Source organism: Pinus tabuliformis, chromosome 1_1, assembly GCF_031772625.1.
Source record: "Pinus tabuliformis cultivar Carrire ecotype Pingquan chromosome 1_1, CPIR1, whole genome shotgun sequence".
NCBI classification, from domain to species: domain Eukaryota; kingdom Viridiplantae; phylum Streptophyta; class Pinopsida; order Pinales; family Pinaceae; genus Pinus; species Pinus tabuliformis.
The window spans coordinates 183,178,367-183,187,031 of NC_142297.1; the positions used below are offsets into that span (position 1 = coordinate 183,178,367).

At 35.9% G+C, this 8,665-nt stretch overlaps 1 pseudogene; it reads left to right on the top strand.

The window, feature by feature from the left end:
- Nucleotides 1–2,643: 2,643 nt before the first annotated feature.
- Nucleotides 2,644–8,027, top strand: LOC149212145 (O-fucosyltransferase 23 pseudogene; annotated as a pseudogene).
- Nucleotides 8,028–8,665: the final 638 nt, after the last annotated feature.

An 8,665-nucleotide genomic window follows, 5' to 3' on the forward strand; every position in this document is an offset into this window, starting at 1 on the left:
TTGACTTCACAAACCCATAACACATCAAATTTTCCCAAAAGCTACCTTCTATCCTTAGAACTTTGCCCTATTTATACCTTCCCATGGTCCGCAGACCATGAGCAGAATGACTCGCTTTCTATTATTTTACATTACTTTTGAGCAGGCAATGCTTTGACTCAACCCATTACAGTTCACGCTCCAAGCACTTCACAGAGATTTGATAATATCGTTACACTAACTTGTGGGCTCTAAGCCCCAAAACCGTTACACGGGAGATCCGCTACCCAACACACTGCTATAAAGGTTGTGGTATCTTACTAGACAAAACATACTAAAATGACCATTTAAATATCAAATTATAGTTTTAAATATAATGATAATGTAAGAATCATTTTTGACCAATAAAATTGTAAATATCAACAATTAATATAAATGTAACTAACAAGTTACAACATGTTTCTAAAGACTTTCACCCACACAATTAAAGAAACAAATTGTTCACCACACTATTAGAGCTAATATCCTTTGACTTAAAATTGTATTTTTAACAAAGATTTTATGATCACATTACAATGACATAAAACATAAAAATATTATCTACAATTTCCTATTTAATATGGAAAATTTAAATTTTCTTAAAAATATAAATGATAACTTAAAATTAAATGGATTTAGTAATATCAATCTATTTAAACTCCATTTTTTTCAACTAGAATGAGTATTTATATTATATAAATATGCGCCTAGCTCACAACAAATACATCAAGTATTACATATCAACTTTCTCAAAATTTATATCATTTTTCTCTTATCCAAGAGATATGCTAATTTTCTTGAGGAGCATAACATTGAGTGACAAAAATGGAGTTTCTTTAGGTGTATACCTTACAAAATTGCCTCAACAAAACATAACATTTATAAAACATAAAACTATTGATTTATACAAAAGTACTTGATGATTATGAACCTGATTCGACAAGTGAATCTGCATTGGGTAAATTAATTTTTGAGTTATTAGACTTCATTAAGCAATAATTGACATCCTAATTTGGCCATTGATGCACAATTCTCTTGCTTTAAATTTGCATTTGTCATCCGTGATCTTATCTACTTGTTTGTTATGGTCCTATAATACATGAAAGTATGCAATTGATGGAATGTCTTTTACCATTTTCTGTGCTCTTTTCATGAAATTTTTTGGATATTTTTCCTTTGACATTGAGGCTTTAACTAAATACTGCAAAATAAGGAGGGAGTCTCCTAGGATTGTAAGCTCTTTAACCTGCTTTACTAGGCAATCGAGAGACCCTAATAAAGACCTGAACCTTGACCAAGTCCCCATGAGTACTTGAACACATTGTCATCCTCATGACCATAAATAGTCGCTCCCCCTCTTGCCCCTCTTGGAAATTTTCGTTTAGATGTCCCATCAAAATAGATAATCCATCATTGTCTACTCTTCTTCCAAGTTTTGAATTCTACATCTATCATTTTAATCTTCCAACATTTTCCCATCTTTTATTGATTCCTACCAGTAATTTGTGGGTTATTATCCGTACCTACCAATTTATCGAGCCATGCTTTCTCCCTCTCATCCAACACTTTTAAAGGGGAGCTACAATTTTGCTTTTGAGCTTCAAATTCAATACAAAATGATAATGCTTTAATTGCAATACTTTGAGGAGGAGTAAGTTTGTTATTAAAGATTACATTATTTCTTGTAAGCCAAACTTTCCAACAAATATATTTGGGGAGGGCTCCCCAATACATTTTGAGAAGAGGTTTTCGTATAAGACTGCCTTTGTAATTTCTTGTCGAAGATAAGAATTCTTGCATAGCAGAGGGGACCATTTGACCCTGTTGGAAGCATCCAACTGATTTAATTTTCTAAACTCCATTCTAACACATATAACAAAAAATAAAAAACCAAGACTGAATTATTCAAGTATATTAAAAAAAACTTAAAATTAAAATAAATGTATACTAATCTATATTTAGGCCGATAGGCCTTCCTTTGAAAGGGACTTTCGTCGTCCTTTTGATTCTCATGCTGACACCTGGCGGACTGGGCAATTTGCTTAGTATTTTTTCAGGCTTGATTCTCATGCTGACACCTGGTCAATCGCCTCTTCTCGCTCCATCGTTTCAATTCCCTCTGCAACGGCTTCGTTCGCATAAGCAGCATGAATTCCCGTTCGTTCGCATAAGTAGCATGAATTCCCGTAATTTTTCCGATGTTTTCATTGTGGCTAAGGGGAGTGGGCGGCGATGGACAGTGGAAAGGGATATGGCACAGCTGGAACAATGCAATACCCCTGAAAGCGATCGGCATACCGTTATTAAATTGGAGGGTAAACACCCTTTTCTTTGGCACGACCATTGGCCTGTTCTTGATTATGCCAGAGTCTTTGAATGCCTCGTTCTTGTTGATAATTTGTGTGCCGAAGTCTCCAGAGTTGTATCCAAGTAAAGAGCTTAAGCTCTCGAATTGGAATTGATCAGAATAAAATCAGAATGAGCCCATTCATATTTCAACCCAAATATGTGGCGGTTCATATGAGAATTGAGAAAGACTGGATGATCCATTGCAAGAAGCTTGAGATGAGGTCCAGAGCTAGAAATGGTAAGGACTTGAAAATTTGCAGTAGTAAGGAGGAAATAATGAAGAGGGTTGCTCACATTCCTGGAATGGAGAAGCCATCTGTTGTTTATCTGGCTGTTGCCGACGATCTTTTAGAGGACAGGGTGCTGTTAGAGGGATGGAGTGACTTCTTAGCCCCTTACGAAAAGAAGAAACTGGGTGTGCTGGATATCTACTCAAAGTATCCCTATCTCATTCAATCTGCAATTGATTATGAAGTATGCCTGGCCTTCATCCTTCAGTGACGGGCAGAACATGGGCTTCATTTCTGTTATGGGCGGAGGGTTATTATGGGCGGAGAGCTTGAGAACCCTCGTCTTCATTGTTACAAGTACAGGCTATCTTGATAGTTTACGTTGTTACAGGTAAACGCTATGTTGATATCTCTTTCATTATCAGAGGTAAACGCTATGCTGATATCTCCTTCACTATCAGAAGATATGTTAATCTATTTTGTATATATTTATGGTGAAAAATCCTTCTAGACTGATGCTCATTCTTAGAGATGGGAAACATGGTCAGGCAAGTAGTCCCTCCTCGCACTCGAAATGTACTTGGAATAACTTACTACTTATCGATGGATGGAGTTCCAATTGCTTGCTTGAATTAGACTCTGATAAAATTACAGAATATTTAGACAAGCACTATGCCGAGAATACCCTAAAAACCCCTCTGGAATTCAGGAAGGTTGGGAGTAAAATCTTTCCGATATTTACAAATTGGCTACAAAGCAAGGAACTCGGCAGCTCCTGTAGAGATGAATTTGTGGGGGAGCTCATAGGGTTTGATCGCTAATTGTAGAACCATGTGAGTCTGGTTTCCTTTCCTCTGTTCAATGCTTAGTTGTTCGTTCATTATTAATAATTTTTTTGTAATGCTTACTTGTTCTTTAATTAGAATAATCTAATTCGACGAATGAGAACCCCTGGTGGTGCTGTTGACTCGTCACCAAGTTAACTCAGCCCGTTTTATCAGCCAAGCCAGATTTGGTTCATGGGCCAAGCTTAGGGCGCTATGGCCACTAGAGTTTGAACCTGGGTCTTTAGTGTTGTTAATCACTAGATCACAGTTTGATGGACATAGTTTTCGACCAAAGTAGCAAGATTTGATTGTATTGTCGTTTGTTGAATGGAAATTCAGCAGTCTTACAAAATTTGGTGAATTTTCTATAGTACGAACATGGTATGATCAATGCAGTTTTTTATTGCCGTTGCTAATATACTTCATGTCTTTGATACCCAGATTGACCTATAAACCCCACAAAAACATGAAAACCCTGAAAACCCTGAAAATATTAAGCAAAAAAACTTTAAAAAGATATATAAATATAAAATAAATAGTGAAATTTTCAAGAAACGAATTATTTTTCTTATTTACTCTGTTCCTGAGTTTGAAATTCCTCCAAAATTTGGAACAAAATTCATATTTTTCGTATCTATACTTCCATATTGGGGATTGCATAAGATTTTTTTGTTACATATTTTGTCCGTATTGGGTCGTGTTTGGATTCGAATCTTGCTATGATGCCTTTGACTGATAGAGTTTGTCTTGGAAAAAGATCAGTATTTTATCTTTGGGTGAATTTTTTTTGTATTTGTTTTAGTTTCTATAATTTCTCATTCTCAATTCTGACCTTGCCAAACCATTTGCAGAGTTGAGTCTAGCTACTTTTCTTCAAGCTATGATCAAGTTGTGCAATTTTTTCTTAATAATGCTTCAAATGGTAATTGGAAATATGCCTACTGAAATTTGTGGAGTTAGTGTTTGGTTTCACTTGTTAAGGGTTTGGTTTGTGAAAATTCTATTGCTTGCAACTTATATTCATGTAATGCACGAGTAATGATCCTTGAGGAGGTTTTTTTTTTAACCACCTTGAGGTGTCAATTTGTGTTTTTGTATTCTAACCAACGAGCTACAATTTCTTAGTTTGATTCTTGTTGATTCTCACTATGAATGCAATGGTCCCTAGCCATCACAACCATTGAACGATGTATAAAGCTTTGTCATCAGTTTTATTCATGCAATGCACCTTCATAAACTTTCTTTTCTGAACCATATTGTGGCACCAATTTTGTGAACCTGCATATATTAACCAACCAGAGGCTAACAGTTATTAGTTTGATCCTTGTTGACTTTTTACCATGCATGCAGTGGTCCTTAGCCATCATTTCCATTTAAAGATGTATGCAGTTTTGGAATTGGTTTTTGATTGTTTTGATCATTTGCGAAAACTGCGTTTTATATTACAGAATGACCAAAAATACATCAATATTTTGCTCACCTGCACAGTTTGGACTAGATTGTTTCCCCTGTAAATAACATATTTACCATGTTTTATAAAATGAATGAGTCAGAGCAGAGCAAGCAAACTGGTATCTAAGGTTTTCATATTCAGGTAGTTGTAGCCATTTATATTGATTGATTGCACAATCCATATTTGGATTATATTCACATTAGTTAAGCAGTCTGAAGCTTCTATAAAACCATGACAATAAACCTAAGCTTAACATGATTTGTGCCTAACAATGCTTCGTGGCTTTTTCTTTTCTGCTTCTTAAACAAGTTATTATCCTGGTAAGAAAGAGGAAAATAAAAGAAATGTTGCCATATAAACTTCACTTAAGAATCTTCGTGTGATCACAAGGGTCAAGCAACCTATCAGGGGTTTTCATTTCCAGAGAAAACACAAAATAGCAATGAAATAGACTAAAGGCACAACTGACGTTGGACTTGAAGAAGATGGACAGTTTGGTAGTAGTGAACCTCAACTAATTGCATTCATATTCCTCCCTTCTATGAGTGAACTAAGTATAAGTTTATCAAATCACATATTGTGAATAATAAATTCCCCAGTTTTGTAAATGATATGTATCTTTTTACATAATCATCTTATGTCAAAAATGTAAAGAAAAAACAGTTTATATATGTGTGTGCGAAACAATTAACTATTTTGCAACGAAGAGGAAGCACAATAATATTTCATTGCCCCTGATTGTTTATTTTATTGAAATAGAACACCAAGGACATTGTCCATGACATTGATGCCGGAGTTGGCTAGGGAAATCCCTCTTTTGGAAAGATTCCAGGTATTATCATATTCTGATGTTCCGAAAAGAATTTATTTTGCAAAGTAGTTGAAGAATTTTAAACAATAGCAGGGAGAGATTATTTTGTTAGATTCAATGTACAAGGTGATGCATAATATTAAATATTTTTGTTGAATGACCTCAGTATCACACTTGACATTGATGTTCCAAGCATTTCCTTATTTTGTATTTGTTGAGATTCATTGCAATTTGAATTTAGCAGTTTAGGTGACTTGGATCCCTGGTTTGTGTGTTTTGCTATGTTAGGTTGAAGGGTTCATTAGATCCATGCAAAAGCAAATGCAGTCTGGGAAAACGTGGGTTTTTCTCAAAGAGTTCTGTGGTACCACAGGGTCGAGAGAAATTCACGTTGGAGGACATGCTCTGCTTTCAAAGAGTAAGGATATGTATCTATTTTCTATGATTTGCAAATCTGCATCACTTGTAGCAACTTCTACGATCGTTTAAATTCTAAAGAGATATGCATGTGTGTAACTTTCATTTGTCAGTAAGATATCTTCAGAATAACATGTTGCATGTTTATTGAATATTTTCTAACTCTTTTGTGGCGTGCGAAATTTAACTTACCAGAGAAAATCGCCAATGTTCCCAACTAAGCAAGATTCTCAATTTATATCCGTAGACCACACTTAGCTTTTACCACTGCTTAAATGTGGACGATTTGTCTGTAAAGGAATAGTGATGGATATATGAAACTAAAACTTATTTATGTATGAAGTGTGTATACAGATGAGATGAATATTCTCAATCCGAATCTGGAAAAAGTTGCCCACCCGTGTTACCGCGGGTTGTTAATAAAGTGTCTTACTCGTGAAGATAATAAAGATTCTCACTTATGCTACTCGCTTACGCTACGATGACATATTGTTGTCTTAATGAAATTGGTGTTTCATTGATTTGAGGGTCTCCCATTATAACATGCAATTCAGAATTTGTGATCATTTCATACTCTCAGTTTGAATATTTGTGATTATTTCATCCTTCAGTTATGGGCGGAACTCATCATGGTGTTCATTTCTATTATGGGCGGAATACATATGATATATGAAATATATATATGTATAAATGCATTCTTTTACCATTTTTCCAATTTCCATATTATTTTTCTAATTTAAAAACAACACTATGAGACTCGAAAATGTAGAAAAGCTATTCCCCTCAAATGTATCAGCCTGCAGGCATACTTCATAATCAATTGCAGAGGACCCAATTTGCTTAGTATTTGTTTAGGCTTGATTCTCATGCTGACACCTGGTCGATCGCCTCTTCTCGCTCCATCATTTCAATTCCCTCTGCAACGGCTTCGTTCGCATAAGCAGCATGAATTCTCGTAATTTTTCCGATGTTTTCGTTGTGGCTAAGGGGAGTGGGCGGCGGTGGACAGTGGAAAGGGATATGGCACAGCTGGAACAATGCAATACCCTTGAAAGCGATCGGCATACCGTTATTAAATTGGAGGGTAAACACACTTTTCTTTGGCACGACCATTGGCCTGTTCTTGATTATGCCAGAGTCTTTGAATGCCTCGTTCTTGTTGATAATTTGTCCGCCGAAGTCTCCAGAGTTGTATCCAAGTAAAGAGCTTAAGCTCTCGAACTGGAATTGATCAGAATAAAATCAGAATGAGCCCATTCATATTTCAACCCAAATATGTGGCGATTCATATGAGAATTGAGAAAGACTGGATGATCCATTGCAAGAAGCTTGAGATGAGGTCCAGAGCTAGAAATGGCAAGGACTTGAAAATTTGCAGTAGTAAGGAGGAAATAATGAAGAGGGTTTCTCACATTCCTGGACTGGAGAAGCCCTATGTTGTTTATCTGGCTGTTGCCAACGATCTTTTAGAGGACAGGGTGCTGTTAGAGGGATGGAGTGACTTCTTAGCCCCTTACGAAAAGAAGAAACTGGGTGTGTTGGATATCTACTCAAAGTATCCCTATCTCATTCAATCTGCAATTGATTATGAAGTATGCCTGCAGGCTGATACATTTGAGGGGAATAGCTTTTCTACATTTTTGAGTCTCATAGTGTTGCAGAGGACCATGAGAATGGATAGGGCGCAGGATTGTGAAGGTTCAACTGTGGCTTCTTATGCTTACAACATTGAAGGCCCAGCAGGAGGACCTAAAAGATGGGCAACCAACATGTCGGATTTGAGCCTTGCTGCTATTAGCTATGGATCTAATGAGGTCTCTTGCCAGTGAAAGACTAGAACCATATTGTTCAATTTTAAGCAGATTCAGGCTTGAATCTCAACAAGGTGATTTTCTGTAACATTATTTTGTAAGTTGTATGCTACAAAGTAATTGCCTGGTCAATACCTCTTGCAGAAGCTACAGTTTATGTGCATTTTGTATGATTCTTCCTCACGATCATGCTCTTCAAATATGATCTAATAGCTTTTTAACAGAGAATGGGAGATTAATGGTGCCTCAATACCAATTGGTGTTGTTCAAAACAAATTGTTATATACTATTGTTAAATTGGGTCTATATTTATTCAGAATTAATGAAGTTTGTTCTTGAAGATGTTTAGATGTTTGTTCTTGGTGGTTTATGTACATTGCAAACACAGCCGGTATTTAGCCATCTCCATTCCCTCTTAGGGTTTTATTGCACATCTCACGCTCTGTATCTCTGTGTTTTCTTAAATAGATGAATATATAATAAAGAAATAAGAGAATCACAAGTCTGATTGTTGACATTTTTTATTATTACCAAATTTTACATTAGTATTCTGTGTTAAACATAGATGATTGTGTGAGGTCCTGGGCCTCAAATATACTTGACGAAGATGACACAGGCTGGGTTTTTCTATTTCCTCTACAGTGCAAGATATTCAAGAGGGCAGTCTTTAATCAAATGGCTTGTCATTTGCTACAATTGCAAACACAGTTGGCATTTAGCCATAGGAATTATCACTGAGGGTGTTGTTG